The 19143-nt window shown below is 37.8% G+C and overlaps 1 pseudogene; it reads left to right on the forward strand.

The window, feature by feature from the left end:
* The first annotated feature begins 7903 nt into the window (after nucleotides 1-7903).
* Nucleotides 7904-14866, forward strand: LOC136208226 (uncharacterized; annotated as a pseudogene).
* The last annotated feature ends 4277 nt before the right edge of the window (nucleotides 14867-19143 follow it).

Consider the following 19143-nt stretch of genomic DNA (forward strand, 5'->3'; position numbering starts at 1 on the left):
TTCTTGGTTTTCTTAATAACAAGGGGAGGTGGGATTAGTCGAACCGATAAATTATAAATCCCAAGAAAACACTCCAAATCTCTCTTGATTGAATTGTTTATACAAGGTAGATTTAATTCTAAGAAAGTTTCAAGCAAGGGGAACATATTTATATTGTGTTCCGACAACTTATTGCGCATTTGAGAGACAGACTCAATTATACGTACAAATGCAATTAAGCTATTTTCAAATGGCATTAGAAGAGGCAGCTTTGGTAGAAAATGGTTTTCCCGGATTTCTTAACATCTTTAGAAGCAAAGTAATGAAGGAACAGCTAGTGCTCTATTTAATTGTTTGTAATATTTTAACAACAAGATATGCAGGTTTTTCTTCTTTGTAGCAGCGGTCTCAATTTCTAGGCGTCCACTAGCATTGAAGACTTGAACGTTATGCAAGTTTGAGAGCAACCTTGTTGGCATCATACGGCTTGTGAAAGTATCATTTTTTTTAGTAAATTTGCTCTCTTGGTGTAGCATCCACCTTTCCTATGTTTGATGATAGTACTTACAGAAAAGGAGAGAGGTCTAAAAGGTACATTAAATACAACTTTCAATTTGTCTCACTAAAATCTATTACCTTATGGTTGACATCTCATTATGTGTCTCCTCCATTTGTTCGTATTTCTTTCATGTTGTTCTTCGTGTACATATTAAGCTTTTTTCTATAAAGAATTGAATGTCAAGCACGATAAGGAAGATGATGGAGATGGGGACTAGTCCAAATATTGTAGAATTTATTCGTGTTTTAGAGGTGTTGGATGTTTAGGGTTTGAAGAAAAAGTTATCAATTTCCTTACAATGCTTTAAACAACAAAATATGCAGGTTTTTCTTCTTTGTAGCAGCGGTCTCAATTTCTAGGCGTCCACTAGCATTGAAGACTTGAACGTTATGCAAGTTTGAGAACAACCTTGTTGGCATCGTTCCCCTTGTGAAAGTATCATTTTTTTTTGGGATAAGGTACCAAAATAGGTCTAAGGTTTTTGGGGAAGTATCAATTTAGGCCCAACGTTCAAAATAGCACTAATATAAGCTTAACGTTTACAACATAATATCAATTTAGGCTTAACGTTTACAATATAGCATCAATTTAGGCATCACGTACAAAATATCACCAATATAGGCTTAACGTTTACAAAATAATACGAATTTAAGCTTAACGTTTTAAAAAATATATACAATTTAAACTAAACGTCATAATTAAATAACTAAAAGTAATTTAAAATTGTGACGTTTAGTTTAAATTGTATATATTTTGTAAAACGTTAAGCTTAAATTCGTATTATTTTGTAAACGTTAAGCCTATATTGGTGCTATTTTGTACGTGATGTCTAAATTGATGCTATATTGTAAACGTTAAGCCTAAATTGATATTATGTTGTAAACGTTAAGCCTATATTGGTGCTATTTTGAACGTGATGCCTAAATTGATGCTATATTGTAAACGTTAAAGTTATTTAATTGTGACGTTTAGTTTAAATTGTATATATTTTGTAAAACGTTAAGCTTAAATTCGTATTATTTTGTAAACGTTAAGCCTATATTGGTGTTATTTTGTACGTGATGTCTAAATTGATGCTATATTGTAAACGTTAAGCCTAAATTGATATTATGTTGTAAACGTTAAGCTTATATTGGTGCTATTTTGAACGTTGGGCCTAAATTAGTACTTCCCCAAAAACCTTAGGTCTATTTTGGTACCTTATCCCTTTTTTTTTTGGTAAATTTGCTCTCTTGGTGTTGCATCCACCTTTCCCATGTTTGATGATAGCACTTACAGTAAAGCAGAGATGTCTAAAAGGTATATTAAATACAACTTTCAATTTGTCTCACTAAAATCTATTACCTTATGGGTGACATCTCATTATGTGTTTCCTCCATTTGTTCGTATTTCTTTCATGTTGTTCTTGGTGTCCATATTAAGCTTTTTTCTATAAAGAATTGAATGTCAAGCACGATAAGGAAGATGATGGAGATGGGGACTAGTCCAAATATTGTAGAATTTATTCCTGTTTTAGAGGTGTTGGATGTTTAGGATTTGAAGAAAAAGTTATCGATTTCCTTACAATGCTTTAAACACTCACACTCATAGAATTCAGACTTTGAATTCACCATGTCCTTAATCTTTCCCTTTCTACAACTAATAAATATTTCTATAGTTCCAAAATTAAAACTATGTGCATAGCTTAAATACGTTTATCTCATTCTCTTTCTCATTTCAATTTAGACCTTTAGAATTAAAAATAAATTAACTCTAACTTTTTCTCTATTTTCTTTTCTATACTACATTCTTTAGTCTGCCCTTCCTATTCCTGAGAATAGAGAAACTATATTTATCCCTCTTGGTATTTGAAATTTATTAATAATAGTGAATGTCAATGAGAATGAATACTCCAAAAAGAGAGGGGCATGTTGAAAAAAATAAAATAAAAAAAGTAATTATATATTTGAATAGAAGCCAATTGGGAGTTAAATATTGACCATATATGCATGTGAGTGAAGACTTTAGTTGAAAAGTGTGGTTTGAAATAGTCAAATATGTGCCATAAAAATTTAAAATTTAAATATATTGTGTTTTATGGATTAATGTGTCATTAATAAAGCCTATTTAAAGGCTTTGTATGTTGTATTTTCATTTTGCACATTTGAGAGTGCTGGAATAATAAGAGCAAAAGTTTGTATTTTATTGTTTCTAATATTGGTGTTGTGATGAACTATAAAATGTTTCAATATTATTTGCTTAATTAATCCATTAACAATATTCTCCTTAATTAAAAAATTATCTTTTGATTCGATTCTTCAATAAGATTAAATCTCTATTTCCTATTTGTCTTCTTCCCTTGACCCTCTTTTGCATATTTGAGAATCATTCTTAGGTACTTTCTTTCATTCGACATATTTAGTTTTTTTTTTCCCATTTGATTAATAGTTCTTGAAGAACCATTGTTAGCTCCACGTTGCTGTGGTTATTCAATCCCCCTTTGTATTCCTTGTATGATAAGGACCAGTCTGATTTCAATTTTGAAAAGCTTTAGAGTCTATCTAACGCGAATTCACTGCTCAATTTGGTTTCATTAGTTTTCATTTAATTTAGGACTATACTTTAACCCTTTATCAAAGTTTGACACCATTCAATTCTCATCTTCGGAAAATAAATTTATTTAGGAGAATTGTAAATGATGTAAGAACTTGGTTCAATTTATTTTTTCAATTAGGCATTTTTAGATAGATGCTAGGTGTGTTTTCGAGAGAGTCGTTTTGTAGGAGCAGCTGATGCTTTTGAATATCAGTATGCTGTAAAGCAGTTTAAATGCAAGCTGATAATTTAGAATGATGTAATGACTATTTCTAACGTAATGAAAAGGGTCTTTCTTCCTATTGGATTTTTGTTGTGGGTCTGCAATATTAATGAGGAGTACAAACTTTCATGCATACACACATTTTTACATTACGAAGTACACATGATTACCAAGATTGCAAAATTTTCATACGCACACTTTTTACATTACGAAACATACCTGATCATCTTACTAGTGTTCTCGTTATTTATCCAAATATGCATAAACGCAGGGCACTCGATAAGATGTCAATGGAATTACCCGCCTATGAAGTATTAAGTGAAATAGAAACGGAAAAATGATCCGTAGAGAACCAACGGAAACAAGGTGATTTCAATCAGAATGATTTGGAAGAACTGAAGGAGATTTTCAGGTTGCTGCTAGCCCGAGTTTTAGGGGCGTTTTCCTCTGATTACGGTTGGATAAAGAACCTGATTTATATACCTGTCCACCCCGCCATGCTCAAAGCTCTAATCCAATTTTGGAATCCCCGTTTCAAATGTTTTACCTTCGGAAAGAATGACTTGACCCCCACCTTAGAGGAATACCATTGTCTAACTAACATCCCTATGAGAAAGGAAAACCGACTTTACATCCACAATATTAGCGAGAGGCCAAGGAGACAGTTGGCTCAGTTATTTGGACTTCAATGTGAGGATGTAAAAAAATGGGAAGTGGATCAAGAGTTTATGGTGTCCAAGATGATGGCATTTGCAAAAGACAATATTAAAAATAATGCCGGTGTCCAGATGTTGGCTTTATTGATTTATGGTTTGGTACTGTTTCCAAGACGCTTGGGAAAGATTGATTCGAGGGTCGTCGTATATTTTGCGAAGGTGGTCCACAACAACAAAGGTGTCAACCCGATAATAGGAATATTAGCTGAAACTTTCCGGTCACTCGATTATTGCCGGATTCATGGGGGCGGCAGATTTACGGGATGTGCATCTTTATTATGTGTCTGGGCTTTTAGCCATTTTAATTACCCAGAACACTTTGGTTTCCCAGATGTGGAATACAATAAAAGGTACGATCCGTGTAAGAATTATGTTACGAACTTTGGGGATGCGGAATGGCCAAAGAAACGCCTTTCGAAGAAACAATGGTCTAAGTTCTTCCAAAAAAATAGAAATCGTCGATATCGTATGGGTACCAGCCTGGAATGAGAAACCGGTTACTCTATACCGTTGCGGAAATTATAGCTGGGTACCTTTATTAGGGCCATGGGGGGTACCGGGTACGCTCCAATCTTGGTAAGGAGGCAAGCAGGATCTCGCCAATTTGTACCTACTACCCACGGGCTAAGCCAAGCTAATTTAGCATATGGAGTAGAGAACACCAAAGATAAAGTAAAGGCTATAGTTGACGCTTGGAGATGTTTGAAAGTCATTACGAATGAGATTCGTTCAGGAGATGCAAGTGAAGAATATATCTTATGGCATCAGGGTACAATGAAAGGATCTGAAGCTGTTCATCTAAGGGGTGAAACCTCGGGAGCCGGCGATTTATTGCAGCCGACCAACGTAGAGGTATCGGTTGAAGTTCTGATGACAGAAGCTGGGAAAGTTGGCAGCTCTGAGGGTCAGGTGATGGGTATCCAAGTGGAAGGGCTAAAAGTGAAATCAGCCGACACGGAACGAGAAAGAGTTGCAGCTGTCCATGAAAAGAATGCAGCTACCCGGGAGAAAAACATGGCTGTCCAAGAACAAAACTTGGCTATCCAAGAGAGGAACGCGGCAATTAAAGCGAAAAATATAGCAATTGAGGAGAAGAATGCAACTGTTCAAGAAACGAATGCAGCGATTCAGGGAAAAAACGCAGCAGTTCGTGAAAAAAACGTAGCAATTCAACGCATGAATTTAGCCGTTCAGGAAAGGAACATTGCTACGCGAAAGAGAAAGGCAGCCGTACTTGAAAGGGATTCTGCCATTCTTGAACGGGATTCGGCGATTTACGAGCAGAATTCAGCAGTTATTGAAACTAATATGGTCAGTTTTGAGAGGGATTCATTGATTATGAAACACCAAAGTTACGTTGATGAAGTTGGTAAGAAATTCCAGGCGTATGCTAATCAAGTCGGTCAACTTGAGGAAGCATACCAGTTCAGCCAACAGAAGGTGAATGGCTTGTGGGAAGATTTACAACAGGAACATGATCGGAACGAGTTTTTTCAGGAACAGCGAGACATTACAGATAAGCAGATCGGGAATGCTACACTAATTCTCAGGTCTATTGCAGCCCGGGCACGCCGTGTTGCTCAAGATCTAGCTCAGCTCAAAGACAGATTGGTAATATCAGATGCTACCGCAGTCGATCTGTCTAGCTATCTCGATAGGCTCATTCAAGAATTGGAATTTTATGGAAATCACGAATGAAGTTGAGATTTTATCGAGTGCTGTCCGTATGTATTATTTTGGGTATTTAGCATGAGAAACTCTCATTCTTCTGTATTTTTTTTTGTTGTTTATTGTTTTGTCTTAGTAACATGTCTTAATTTTAAGACTGCTGTGAATAGAAATGTTATTAAGTTCTTGGCCAAGCGGTCATAAACTACCCTACAAAGCTAAGTGCTTGTTGTGTAAATTGGCTGCCTTCAGATTTGATAATATGGATAAACTTAAACTTTTCCAGCTACCGGTAATGATGCATATACCGATTTGATTTGATGTTGAGTTATTAGGTCCCTTGTTTACATTAATGCTATGATTGGTGGATTTAGTGGCCTATGGATTTCTTCGATTTGTGTTATACTTAATCGTAAACGATCTTAGGAGTTAAAAATTCGTGTCCTATCTTAATCGTAAAAAATTTCATGCCTCATTAATTGGTAGAAGTAGCCAAATTTTCTGCAGTTAATCTGTTATTTTGTGTCTATCCAATTCTGCAATTTTTGCAGGCATAGGAGAATTTGAAGTTTGAGTTGTCTGTAACCTTGGATGTAGACAATATTTTAGAAAGTGTCCAGTTGAAATCGAATAAACTTAGGATTTTCTTGGATGAAATAAACATGAGTTTTACTTGGGCAAGGAGAGCATATCAATCACGAGTTCACTTCGACCTCATGCTAAGCTAATAGGCTTTTCCCTTGAGGAATGATTTCTTTGTCCTCCTCATTGTACCAACTTGCACGACTATGTGGTTAATCATAGGTGGTGATATACTCATTTACCAACTAGATACAATTCTGTAATAAGGCCAAGTTTGATGGAAATTTGGCAATTGATCATAGCCCTATTAGTTTGGAAATTTAGTATTCTAGTTTGTTTTTCTTTTGAGATAGTGGTCTGCACAAGTTGCATTAGTGCTATTAATTTTTATAGATATAGAAATGATGTGAAGGCAAACCATGGGTTGGTGGACTCAACATTAATTAGTTGTTTAGAAGTTCAAATTTCAAGCAAAAAATCATGTCACAGGGAAGATGATTGAGTTGTGTATGAGGGAGTGAAAGTTACAGGTTTTTTTAGTAAGTCAAATGTGGTTTGAAGCTGGGTAGAAGTGAAAATACTCCATTCCGCTTGATCAATATCGATTTAGCTTAGTGGGGCGAAATAAATGATGAGAACTTGCTTGTTTTGTGGAACTGCACCTTGAAATGTTTTCTTATCAGACCCAAAAATATTAAAAATGATTGACTTAGCCTTCAAAGTCAAATGCTTAGAGGGAAAGAGCTTTTGGTAACAAAGACTAGATAAATCTTTTCGGTGCCCTCGTTTGTCTCCCGAGTTCACCCCGTCTTTTCCACCCAATACTAAACATAGTGTCTAAACGATTATACGGGCAGCTCTGCACACTACATCTACGCTGGTATATCCAGATTTGAGCGTGTCTGGTTCCCGGGAATTAAAGGTTACTCTTTACACATGATTAAAGCAGTCGTAATAGAATTTCTAATCACTTACCAAGTTCGTTCACCATAATGACCATTGGACACCAATATTTTGTACCGCTTTTCACGTGTTCCCAAATCATAATAGACAGCGATCGATCGCTTTAAGGCATTTAAATTTTTACATTTTGTCCTTTGATCATGAAATGGGTTTAAAATTGCGTCTATTTGGAATAAATCCCGACATATCAAAGGATTTGCGTTTTTCTTTTATAATTTACATTGAGTATGCTAAACCTTCACGCTATTGTGTCAAACCCGCATTTATGTGTCATTCATTTGCTATCAGGCACCTCCACCATATGAGTATAAGTAATGTTTTTTTTCTTTTTAGCAGGGGGTATTAGTGTTTTAGGAGCCGGGTTTGGTTGCAAAATTACTAGCATAATGCATTAAGTATTTTGCATTTTCCATATGTTCATCACACTCATATCATTCATCATTTTTTTTTGTCCTTTCTTCTCTTCTAAGAAGCATCATTAATCCTAATCACCTGGCTGCAAATTTTTCTACTTACAAAGATAAATTTTTGGTATAACATAATAATCTTCTTTTCTTTAATCAGAACATCAAAAATAACTTTTCGAAGACGATACTATCATCCCTGGCTCATTCTCGTAATACTTGGGCAAGGACAAAAATGATGAACGAACAAGTACATGAAGAGATGAAAAAGGAAATGGAACAGTTAAAAGAGCAAATGGCCAAGTTATCTGAACTTTTGGATATAAAAGAGCAAATGGCTCAGTTGATAGATATGGTAAAGAAGAAATCAGTGCTAGAAACTGGGAAGAAGTCAGAAACGCAGGTTCCGCCTGGTTCCTCGTCTCATAGTAAAAATAAAGGTCCTGTTTTCATAGAGATATTGAAGAAGAATGAAGATGAATTGGAAACTGAATCTGTGCCAGATTTAGATGATGTAAATATGAGGGACGAATTGAGAAAGTTTTCTGCGGAAAAGAATCTGCTGGAAGAGAGGTTGAAAGCCATCGAAGGGGTTAACGGAACCACTGATGCAACAGCTCTATGCTTAGTTTCGGATGTGGTGATACCTTATAAATTCAAGTCACCCGACTTTGAGAAATTTAAAGGGGTGTCTTGTCCTCAAACTCATGTGACCATGTACTGCAATAAAATGGCAGCTTATGCAAGTAACGATAAGCTCTTAATGCACATTTTCCAAGAGAGTCTCAAAGGGCCTGCATTGAGATGGTATACACAGCTGGATCGAGCACATGTTCGCCGGTGGAAGGATTTGGCAGATGCCTTTATAAAGCAATACAAACATAATATGGACATGGCCACTAACCGCGAAGATTTGAGAACTATGGAGAAGAAAGATACTGAAACCTTCAAGGAGTATGCCCAGAAATGGAGAGACAAGGCAGCAGAAGTAAATCCACCCTTGTCAGATAGGGAGATGATATCGATTTTTTTAGATACCTTGAAGCCCCCGTTTTACAACATGATGGTGGCTAACACTACAGGTAGCTTTTTTGATTTCGCAGAAGCAGGAGAAAGAATAGACCAAGCCATAAGAAAGGGAAAGTTGGAAGGCAATTTGCAAGATAGAAACACGATACGTAAGGGGATAATCGGGAAAAAGAAAGAGGAGGAAACACATATGATTCATGGATATCCATCGGCTGAATATTCCAGTTTTCCTCAGGGATCAAATGCCTACGCCACAAGCATGCCTCGTAATGGTTTCGTTGCGGGGAACTCCCAACAAAGGAATTGGAATAATACCTCAAATCAAGGGAATTTTTTTACTCAAAACGCACCTCCAAGGAGATTTCAAGAACCGATTGACCCGATTCCCATTACGTACGCAGAACTACTCCCTCAACTACTCCAAAACCGATAAGTTTCCCTCAGCCATGTGACACTTTTGACACCTCCATACCCAAAATGGTACGATGTTGAGGCCCATTGTGAATATCACTCAGGGGCACAGGGGCATACTATAGAAAATTGCACCGCTTTCAAAAGGAAGGTTCAACAACTGGTTAAAGCAGGATGGTTGAAGTTCAACCAGAAAAACAAAATACCAGATATCAACAAGAACCCACTCCCCGATCACGACATTAAGGGGGTAAATGCCATTGTTAATGAGGATTATTATCTGATAAAAACTAATGTGGATGAAATTGTAATGCCTATGGAAAGGCTATACCACACAATGTGCAAAGTCGGGTTATTACAAGAAGCTCCAAAAGGAGGAACTACTTGCAGCTATCACGCAGAAAAGGTGGAACACCTAATCTCGGAGTGTGATCAATTCAAGCAGAAAGTTCAGGAGTATATGGATGACAAAATCTTAATATTTGGAGGCATGAACCCGGAAATGGCCAACGTGAACATGGTGCAGAAAGAAGAGTCCTTGCTACCTCGCCCAATAATAATTGATTATGAAAGTAAAGGTGGAAAAGTTGTTGGAAGTCCTGAATTTTCTTTTGCAACCAAATTAACTATTCAAACTCCAGCTCCTTTTCCCTTTGAAAGTACTAGAGCAATACCCTGGAAGTATGAGAGCGTAGCCATACCGCAAGACTGTGATACCAATTACGCAGAAAAATTTGATGATATCTCAGGGACAACAGGAATGACTCAGAGCGGTAGGTGTTTTACCTCCGAAGAGATAGAGGGAAAGCGTCGAGAGGGGTTGGAAAGGCGCCGAAAAGGAAAAGCTAAAGAAAGCGAATTGATGGCTGATGTCGAAGATAAAGTTTTTGAAACCCCTGAAGGGTTACCTACGAAGGAGTTGGTCACGGAAGATGAAGCATGTGAATTTCTGAAGCTCATAAAGCAAAGTGAATATAAAATAATTGAGCAACTGAACCAAACACCAGCTCGGATCTCTCTACTGACGTTGATAATGTCGTCAGCATCTCATAGAATTGCTTTACTCAAGATTTTGAATCAAGCATATGTGCATCACGACCTATCTGTGAAAAATTTGAATCATATAGTAGGGAATGTGGTTGCGTCCAACTATCTCACATTCACAGACGATGAAATACTAGTGGAAGGGACAGGGCATACCAAAGCGCTACATATCTCAGTTAAATGCAGGGATCATGCCGTTGCTAGGGTCTTGATCGATAATGGCTCATCACTTAATATCATACCGAAGTCAACTTTAGCTCGGCTCCCGGTGGATGACTCTTATATAAAGCCTAGCCATATTGTGGTCAGGGCTTTTGACGGGACTAGGAGGGAGGTTATAGGCAATGTGGAGCTGCCAATCCAAATTGGACCCGTGACGTTCAACGTCACCTTTCAGGTCATGGACATTACCCCTGCATATAGCATGTTGCTTGGAAGACCATGGATTCATTCTGCGGGGGCAATCTCATCCTCGTTGCATCAAAAAATCAAGTTTATAATAAACGGGAAGTTGATAGAAGTGTCCGGGGAAGAGGATATCTTGGTGAGCAAATGTCCCTCGACACCTTACATAGATGTCGCCGAAGAATCGTTTGAAAGCACTTTTCAAACTTTTGAGATCGCGAATGCAGACTACACTACTAAAGGGCTGCGTTATTTTGCGCCCAGACACTCTAAAGCAGCGCTGATGGTGGCCAAAGAATTGATAAGAAACCGGTACCGCATAGGGGAAGGCCTAGGGGCGAGGCATCAAGGCATGATCGATTGTCTGGCACCTTGTATAAATTATTTTCGCGAAGGATTGGGGTATCGCGCTGCTAGGCGTGACAGGTGGAAGATACGCCAACAGAGGAGAGAAAAATGCCTCGCCAAGTTCGAGGATAGAGAAGTCAATGAAGAGAAAATGGAGTTCGTCCGTATAGATGACATATTCGTAAGAAAAGGCAAGTTCATTTTACATAGTGGGGCAACTACAATTTCGATGGTAGGGTCAGATGAAGAGGATCCAAGAGCGTTTGGTTGGATATCTGTCGTCGAAGGGGAACTCGAGAACTGGAAAGCTTATGATCTTCCTATAAAAAAGTAATGACAAGTGTGAATTTCTTTAAACTATGCCTAACGTTTAAAGAAAGAATGTTATGGCATCCCTTTTACTAATAAAATTATCTAATCAAGTGCAAGTTTTCTTTTTCCAGTCTCTCCTTTTTGTTTCTTTATATCTATATTAGTATTTATTACTTCTTCTTTTCTTCCTGTTGTATTCATGTGTCCAGGGATGATGATGAAATACCTGACAATAATAATAATCATGAACCAGTTTGCAATTTTGATCACCCAGTTTATGAAATGGATTCTGAAGAGGAAACTAAGGAAGAAATTCCCATTGAAATTGAAAAGATGTTAGAGGCAGAGAGAAAAACTATGGAACCGCTAGATGAAACCCTAGAGGCAGTAAACCTAGGGACAGAAAAAGAGCCAAGAGAAGTTAAAATAAATAAGAACTTGGATTCAGATGTTAAAGAGAGACTGATAGGTCTGTTGAGGGAATATAAAGATGTGTTCGCATGGTCATATGAAGATATGCCGGGTTTGAATACAGATATAGTAGTGCACAAATTGCCGTTAAAGCCCGAATTCAAACCCGTAAAGCAAAAATTGAGAAAAATGAAACCCGAAACATTGTTGAAGATAAAAGAGGAAGTGAAAAAGCAGTTTGATGCAGGATATTTAGCAGTATCCAATTACTCAGAATGGGTAGCGAATGTGGTGCCAGTACCAAAGAAGGATGGAAAGGTGAGGATGTGTGTGGATTACAGAGATTTGAATCGAGCAAGCCCGAAAGATAATTTTCCTTTACCCCATATTGATGTATTGGTAGATAATATGGCCGGGTACCACCTGTTATCTCTGATGGATGGTTTCTCTAGATACAGTCAAATTCTAATGGACATATTAGATAGGGAAAAGACGACTTTCATAACTCTATGGGGAACTTTCTGTTATAAAGTAATGCCATTCGGTTTAAAAAATGTAGGCGCTACGTACCAGAGAGCAATGGTCACTTTATTTCATGACATGATGCATAAAGAGATGGAAGTGTACGTAGATGACATGGTAGCAAAATCACGAGTGGATGAAGATCATGTGGTGGTGTTAAAAAGGGTTTTCGAGCGGCTTCGGAAGTATCAAATACGGTTAAACCCTTCTAAATGTGTGTTCAGCATAACCTCTGGTAAGCTTCTGGGATTCATCGTGAGTAGAAGAGGAATTGATCTTGACCCTGATAAAATTAAGGCAATCCTTGAGATGGAGCCGCCGAGGACGGAAAAAGAAGTAAGAGGTTTCTTAGGGAGATTGAACTACATAGCCCGCTTCATATCTCAGTTGACTGCAACATGCGAACCAATTTTTAAGTTGTTAAGAAAAAGTAATCCTGGTAAATGGAACCAAGATTGTCAAGAAGCTTTCGAAAAGATAAAAGAGTATCTACAAAACCCGCCCATACTCCAACCAGTTGATCCCGGTAAGCCATTATTATTATACTTGACAGTTCAAGACAGCTCCATGGGAGCTCTTTTGGCTCAGCATGATGATGGGGGAAAAAGAGAGCATGCAATCTATTATATCAGCAAGAAATTTACCGATTGCGAAACGAGGTACACTCCTTTAGAAAAAACGTGTGCAGCGTTAGTTTGGGCATCTCACAGATTGAGACACTACATGTTAAATAATACCACGTGGCTGATCACCCCAATGGATCCTGTCAAGTTTATCTTTGCGAAACCAGCCCTGACAGGAAAACTGGCTAGATGGCAAGTTCTACTATCAGAATACGACATTGAGTATGTTACTCAAAAGGCCATAAAGGGCTCAGTGATCGCAAAATTCCTCGCTGATAATCCGATAGAACACAGTCACTCAATGGGAGCTTCTTTCCCTGATGAGGATGTCGTAGCCATCGGAGCCGAAGAAAGCTCAGTTGAGGAATGGACCATGATGTTTGACGGAGCTTCTAACACTCTAAGACACGGAGTCGGAGTAATCTTAATATCCCCGACAGGCCAGCATTTTCCAATCACATCAAGATTATGCTTTCAAAGTACCAACAATATTGCGGAATATGAAGCTTGTGCCCTGGGGATTCGAGTGGCTTTGGAAAGGGAGGTCAAAAGTTTAAGAGTTTATGGAGACTCAGCCTTGGTTATCAATCAACTGAACGGAGAATGGGAAACTCGAGACGTTAAGCTCATTCCTTATCAAGAGTGTATCCAAGAGATGATAAAAAGGTTTCACGTCATAAAATTCGAGCATGTATCCCGTTCAGAAAATCAAATGGCAGATGCGTTAGCAACCCTCGCTTCTGCATTCGAGATAGAAAAATGTCAAAATTTATCGGCCATTAAAATCGAGTTGCGAGAGGATATGGCTTATTGTGGAAGCATAGAACAAGAGAGTGATGGGAAACCTTGGTATCATGATATCAAGACTTACATCCAAGAAAAGGCTTATCCTCGGGGGGCAACTAATGTCGATAAAAGAACCATAAGGAGATTATCCACAAGTTTCTTCTTAAGTGGAGATGTAGTATACAAAAGGAATCATGATACGACTCTGATACGCTATTTGGATCTTCCTTACAATCAAAAGCTCATGGAAGAAGTACATGAAGGGTTTTGTGGAACACACCTCGGAGGGCACGCATTGGCCAGGAAAATTTTAAGAATGGGGTATTATTGGATTAAAATGGAGTCTGATTGCATCAGGTATGTCCGAAAGTGTCACAAGTGTCAAATCTACGCCAATGATATAAATGCACCGTCTGAAGATTTACATGTGATGGTAGCTCCGTGGCCCTTTTCAATGTGGGGTTTGGACGTTATCGGACCTATCGAACCAAAGGCTTCGAACGGTCATCGTTTCATACTCGTGGCCATTGATTATTTCACTAAGTGGGTTGAGGCTGCTTCATATGCTAGTGTGACTAAGACGGTCGTAGCAAAATTCATCAAGAACAACATCGTTTGCCGATACGGTTTGCCTGAACGCATTATTACCGATAACGCAAAAAACTTCAACAATAAGACTATGGAGGAAATGTGTACCCAATTCAAAATTAAACACCACAATTCCACGCCCTATAGGCCAAAAATGAACGGTGCTGTTGAGGCAGCAAACAAAAACATCAAGAAAATCGTGCAAAAAATGGCTTCAACTTACAAAGACTGGCATGAGATGCTACCTTTTGCATTACATGGATACAGGACAACAGTGCGAACTTCTACAGGAGCGACCCCATTCTCCTTGGTTTATGGCACAGAAGCCGTTTTACCCATAGAGGTGGAAATACCATCATTAAGGATTATGCTGGAGGCCGGGATAGAAGATTCAGAATGGACGCAGAAAAGATGACCAGCTGAACTTCATTGAGGAGAAGAGATTAACGGCGATATGCCATGGACAATTATATCAAAGAAGATTGATCAAGTCTTACGGGAAAAGAGTGAGGCCCCGAAGATTTCAAGAGGGGGAATTAGTACTAAGGAAAATCATTTTGAAACATCTGGATCCCCGAGGAAAATGGACCCCGAAATATGAAGGACCATACGTGGTAAAAAGAGCATTTTCAGGAGGAGCGCTAGTTCTAACAAATATGGACGGAGACGAATTACCCAATCCAGTCAATTCTGATTCGGTCAAGAAATATTTTGTATAATTGTGATAATGATTATTAACAGTTGTCATGACATTTTTCATTATTATATCTAGACAATACATGATTTCCTTCTAAGAAGCTAATTTACTGAGATCAGTTCTAAACACAGACGTGATATAAACACATATATATATAACTTTTTATCTTGCATAATATTTTATAAGATTTATTTAAAATGGATGTCGTACCAACACTAATGTCAATGCAAAAATGAAAGATTACAAAGGGTGCTTCTTGTCTCCAGGATTCAAACGAATGACATGAGAATATCGCAACAGTCGATGGGAAACAGGACAAAAGGGAAACATATTGACAAAAGGGAGAGGCGTTAAACAATCACATACAACAGTGGAAGGCTAATGAGGAAATAGTGAAGGGTTTCTTTTTAAGGAAGACAAATACCATACGATACTAGAAAAGGAGGAGTGACACGATACACTAAAAGGGCAAACTTAAGAGGATTCACGACCTACAGAATGGGCTGAAATAGAGGATCAGAGTATCGCCAAACAAGTTTTAGATGAAGTATCGTTGACGAAATTTTCTTTTTAATGTTCTTAAAGAAAAATTAGACGGAAATGATGGCAATGATAATAGAAATAGTGATAATAATGGAGCTGGGATAAGAAGAAAAATGAAAATGAGAAGAAAGGGAAAAGTTAATTCTACACCTACACTTCATAACATCCAGTAGAGTGCATGCTCATGTTTATTTAAGTAAATTATGTGTTTGCTGTTATTGACAATAAAGTAGGGAAATTTTGACATCATGGATCGACAGTGTAAAATTTTAGGAAGGCTTTTTGGGCCATCTAGAATACCCTCTTTAAGTTTGTTGAGAGCAAGTCTCATTACTTAGTTATAATCAGTGTTTCCTTCTGAATTCTTCGAGATCAAATCTCAATATTTGCTCCAATTCAAAGTAGAAGACTATATATAAATAAAAAAAAAAAAAATTCGAACCTGGAAAGAGCGTGCGTCTTCTGGGTCAGGGCCTGTTCAATATAGGATTCGTTTTCTCTTCCAAAAAGAAAAAAAAATCTATTGGAATCATGTAAATTTTGGGATCAGATTCTATTAAGATAGAAATCGTTGTTGTCTCTGTTAATCCTTTGAGATCTAATCTCGTGATTATGTTCTTTTAACATAGAGATGTTTTTTTTTTCAATTCTTCGAGGTCAAGTCTCGGGGTTCACTTTTTCTCATGATAGAGTCTACCCATTTGAATTCCACATATCAGGTCTTTAGAATCACTCTTATTTAGCAACCAATTCCTTTGAAGATTTTGTATTGAAACCTCATATTCATCTCTCATTTAAAATAAATGTCTCTCTCATAAAGACACTAGTCATCTAACTTGCGGGGAGCCGCTATAAAACCTCGCGGGGAGTCGTTAAATCTCATCTCAACTTGCGGGGAGCCGCTCTAAAAGCTCATCTTAACTTGCGGGGAGCCACTCTAAAAGCTCATCTTAACTTGCGGGGAGCCGCTCTAAAAGCTCACGGGGAGCCGTTAAATCTCATCAACACTTGCGGGGAGCCGCTATAAAAACTCGTTTCTAAAAAAAAGAGAAAAAAAATGGAGGATGCCCGTCACAGTCATTCAACAAAAAAAAAGAAAAAAAAACGGAGGATGCCCGTCACAGTCATTCAAAACGGAGGATGCCCGTCACAGTCATTCAACAAAAAAAAACGGAGGATGCCCGTCACAGTCATTCAAAACGGAGAATGCCCGTCACAGTCATTCAACAAAAAAAAACGGAGGATGCCCGTCACAGTCATTCAAAATAGAGAATGCCCGTCACAGTCATTCAAAACGGAGGATGCCCGTCACAGTCATTCAACAAAAAAAAAACAGAGGATGTCCGTCACGGTTGCTCAAAACAACGAGGGATGTCTGTCAACATCATTCAAATCACACTCCAGAGTCATTCAATCAATACTCAAGGGGATCCTTAAATTCTCTTTTAAATATCGTAAATAAGAAAACAAAATGGATATCTAGGGCTAGTTTGTATATTTTTATTTACATAGAACTATACAAAGGGGGGCAACTGTAGATACCCATTTTGTTCGGGGTTAACTTGCTCCTTTCCCAAACATTTCGCATCGAAGAATACCTATTGGTTGCTTTGGGAACTTCTTCCTAAAACGTTTTACTTATTTTACCTTATTTCGCTCATGATATCTGATCGATTCTTTTTAGGTCTTTAATTTTAATTGTTTCCTCACCTTTAACGTACTTTTTTCTTTTCTCTTCTAAGCTAAACATTACCGATTTTGCTTAAATTTTACATGGGTATGGATATTGATTAACTTCTTGTTCACTTTTTTATCGATATGTTTTAAATGTATACAAACGTCTCGCAAAGTGATTTCATTTAAAAAATATGAAAGGATAGCGAGCTAATTTGGGATTTTGTTACTAAATCATTCACATCAATTAAGATTAGGTAGCCGCCACATATTAGTACCCTTTTGTTTAAAAAAACAAATGACATCTATTTCCTTGTCTTTGGCTCGAACAGCAATCGCCACTCTCTTGTTTATCTCTTATTTTTGTCGACCCTTCTACTTATTCACGTTTTCGTCCTTTTATTAATTAAGACGGCATGTCGGAATCGCCACGTATCCACCCCTTTTCATATTCAATATATCAATTTCTCAAATAAAACTGATAGTTATTAAGGGAAAAGAATATATACTAGAAAAAGGAAACAGATATTAAATTAGTTCGAGTTCGTTAAATCTAGAAGATAAAGGAGCAATAGCGGAAAATGGTGAATGTTGAATTAATCAATTTTAAGACTAATAACTCGTCGAAAAAAGAACTCGATTCACAAAGCTAAAATTACCAATATTTTTATTTCAAAGTTAATTGGTATAAACTCATTTGTCATAAACCGAAAATAACTTTCAAGATTAAACCAATAATTTTGTCATAAACCAATAACTTGTTATAGCTAACAATTTCCCTATTTTCATATAATTAAATCAAGAAATACAGTGCATTACAATTAGAGTCTTCCACCCAAGACACAAAATTACAAAAAAGGCTCTCAATTAATCATACAGAGAAGGACTTTTAATTAAGCCAAAATAGAGTACACATAGAGAGTGAAAAGGGGTGACGTACCCTCTCTAATTACAGCCAGTAAAAAATAGTGACAAAGCCCCCTTTCTACCCAGATCAATTACATCCACAAGAAAAGTCCTTAAATAGGAAGATCCTAATCAGTGAGAGGGGGGACGGACAAAAAAGGAAAAAAGAGGGATAAAGAAAGCATCAAGACTACCTGCAGACAAAAGATCACTTTCTCAGGTGAAATTTCTTCACCAACCTGCCCGTATTGTCATTAAGAATAAGAAACACAGTTCAGAGAATTGTTAGGGAGTTCCTATGCTATAGTGGACAAACTAACTTTTCTCTTTTGGAGTCCTTTAACTGAGAGGGGAGGATGTGCTACATTCTGGCCATATCATTTAAAGATACCCAACTGTGGATTCAAAGCACCTATAATAAATGAAACTTGTAGCCTCTTGAGGAAAAGAACATATACCCGTAATAAACTAGAGACTAGTCAGATGGAAGATAAGATAGGACTCACAACGCCCTGATAACAACGTAGTGTTAGACTCTTGGGACACAAATATCAAATCCAATCCTCAGGCTGGAGTCTAGCTTTATCTTTGGTCTAATCTTTTGTCTCCTTCAACCAGTCTCCTTCTAGCCTGTAGAAACGAAAAACCTAAATGAATAAGAAGCTTAAACCAATGAAAAGCAAAAATGCAAAATCACACGTATAGGAACCCATACCTCTAGGAACCACGGTTGATTTCTTAGGAGCCTGCATGTTCAGATCGCAGGGGTGCCAAGCACTGATTTAAATGAAGAGAGAGAGAGAGAGAGAGAGAGGACTGAGGGTGTCCAGGAAGAGGAGGGGCGTTAGAATCGCCACTGCCGTCGGGGATAGCCGTGTTTACGGTTGTCACCGGAGTTAACGGGCGACGCGGCAGGGGCTTGAGGTAGAATGAAATCTGCCATTTTAGAGAGATTGACAGGTGGAAGAATTGGGAAGAGAGAGTTGGACGAATGCATCTGTAATTTGGGGGAAAATAGAGACCTAGGGTTTATTAAATAATATAAAGGAAAGAGATTGAAGTTAATGGGTCTTGGATTGCTGATGGTTCGGTCAAGCCCAACGCCCTCCTTATGCCCATCCTAATGTTAATTAGACATTTATTACTTAGTTTAGTTGCCCCATGGTTCAACTGTTA

This window comes from Euphorbia lathyris, chromosome 10 (assembly GCF_963576675.1).
Source record: "Euphorbia lathyris chromosome 10, ddEupLath1.1, whole genome shotgun sequence".
Classification (NCBI taxonomy): domain Eukaryota; kingdom Viridiplantae; phylum Streptophyta; class Magnoliopsida; order Malpighiales; family Euphorbiaceae; genus Euphorbia; species Euphorbia lathyris.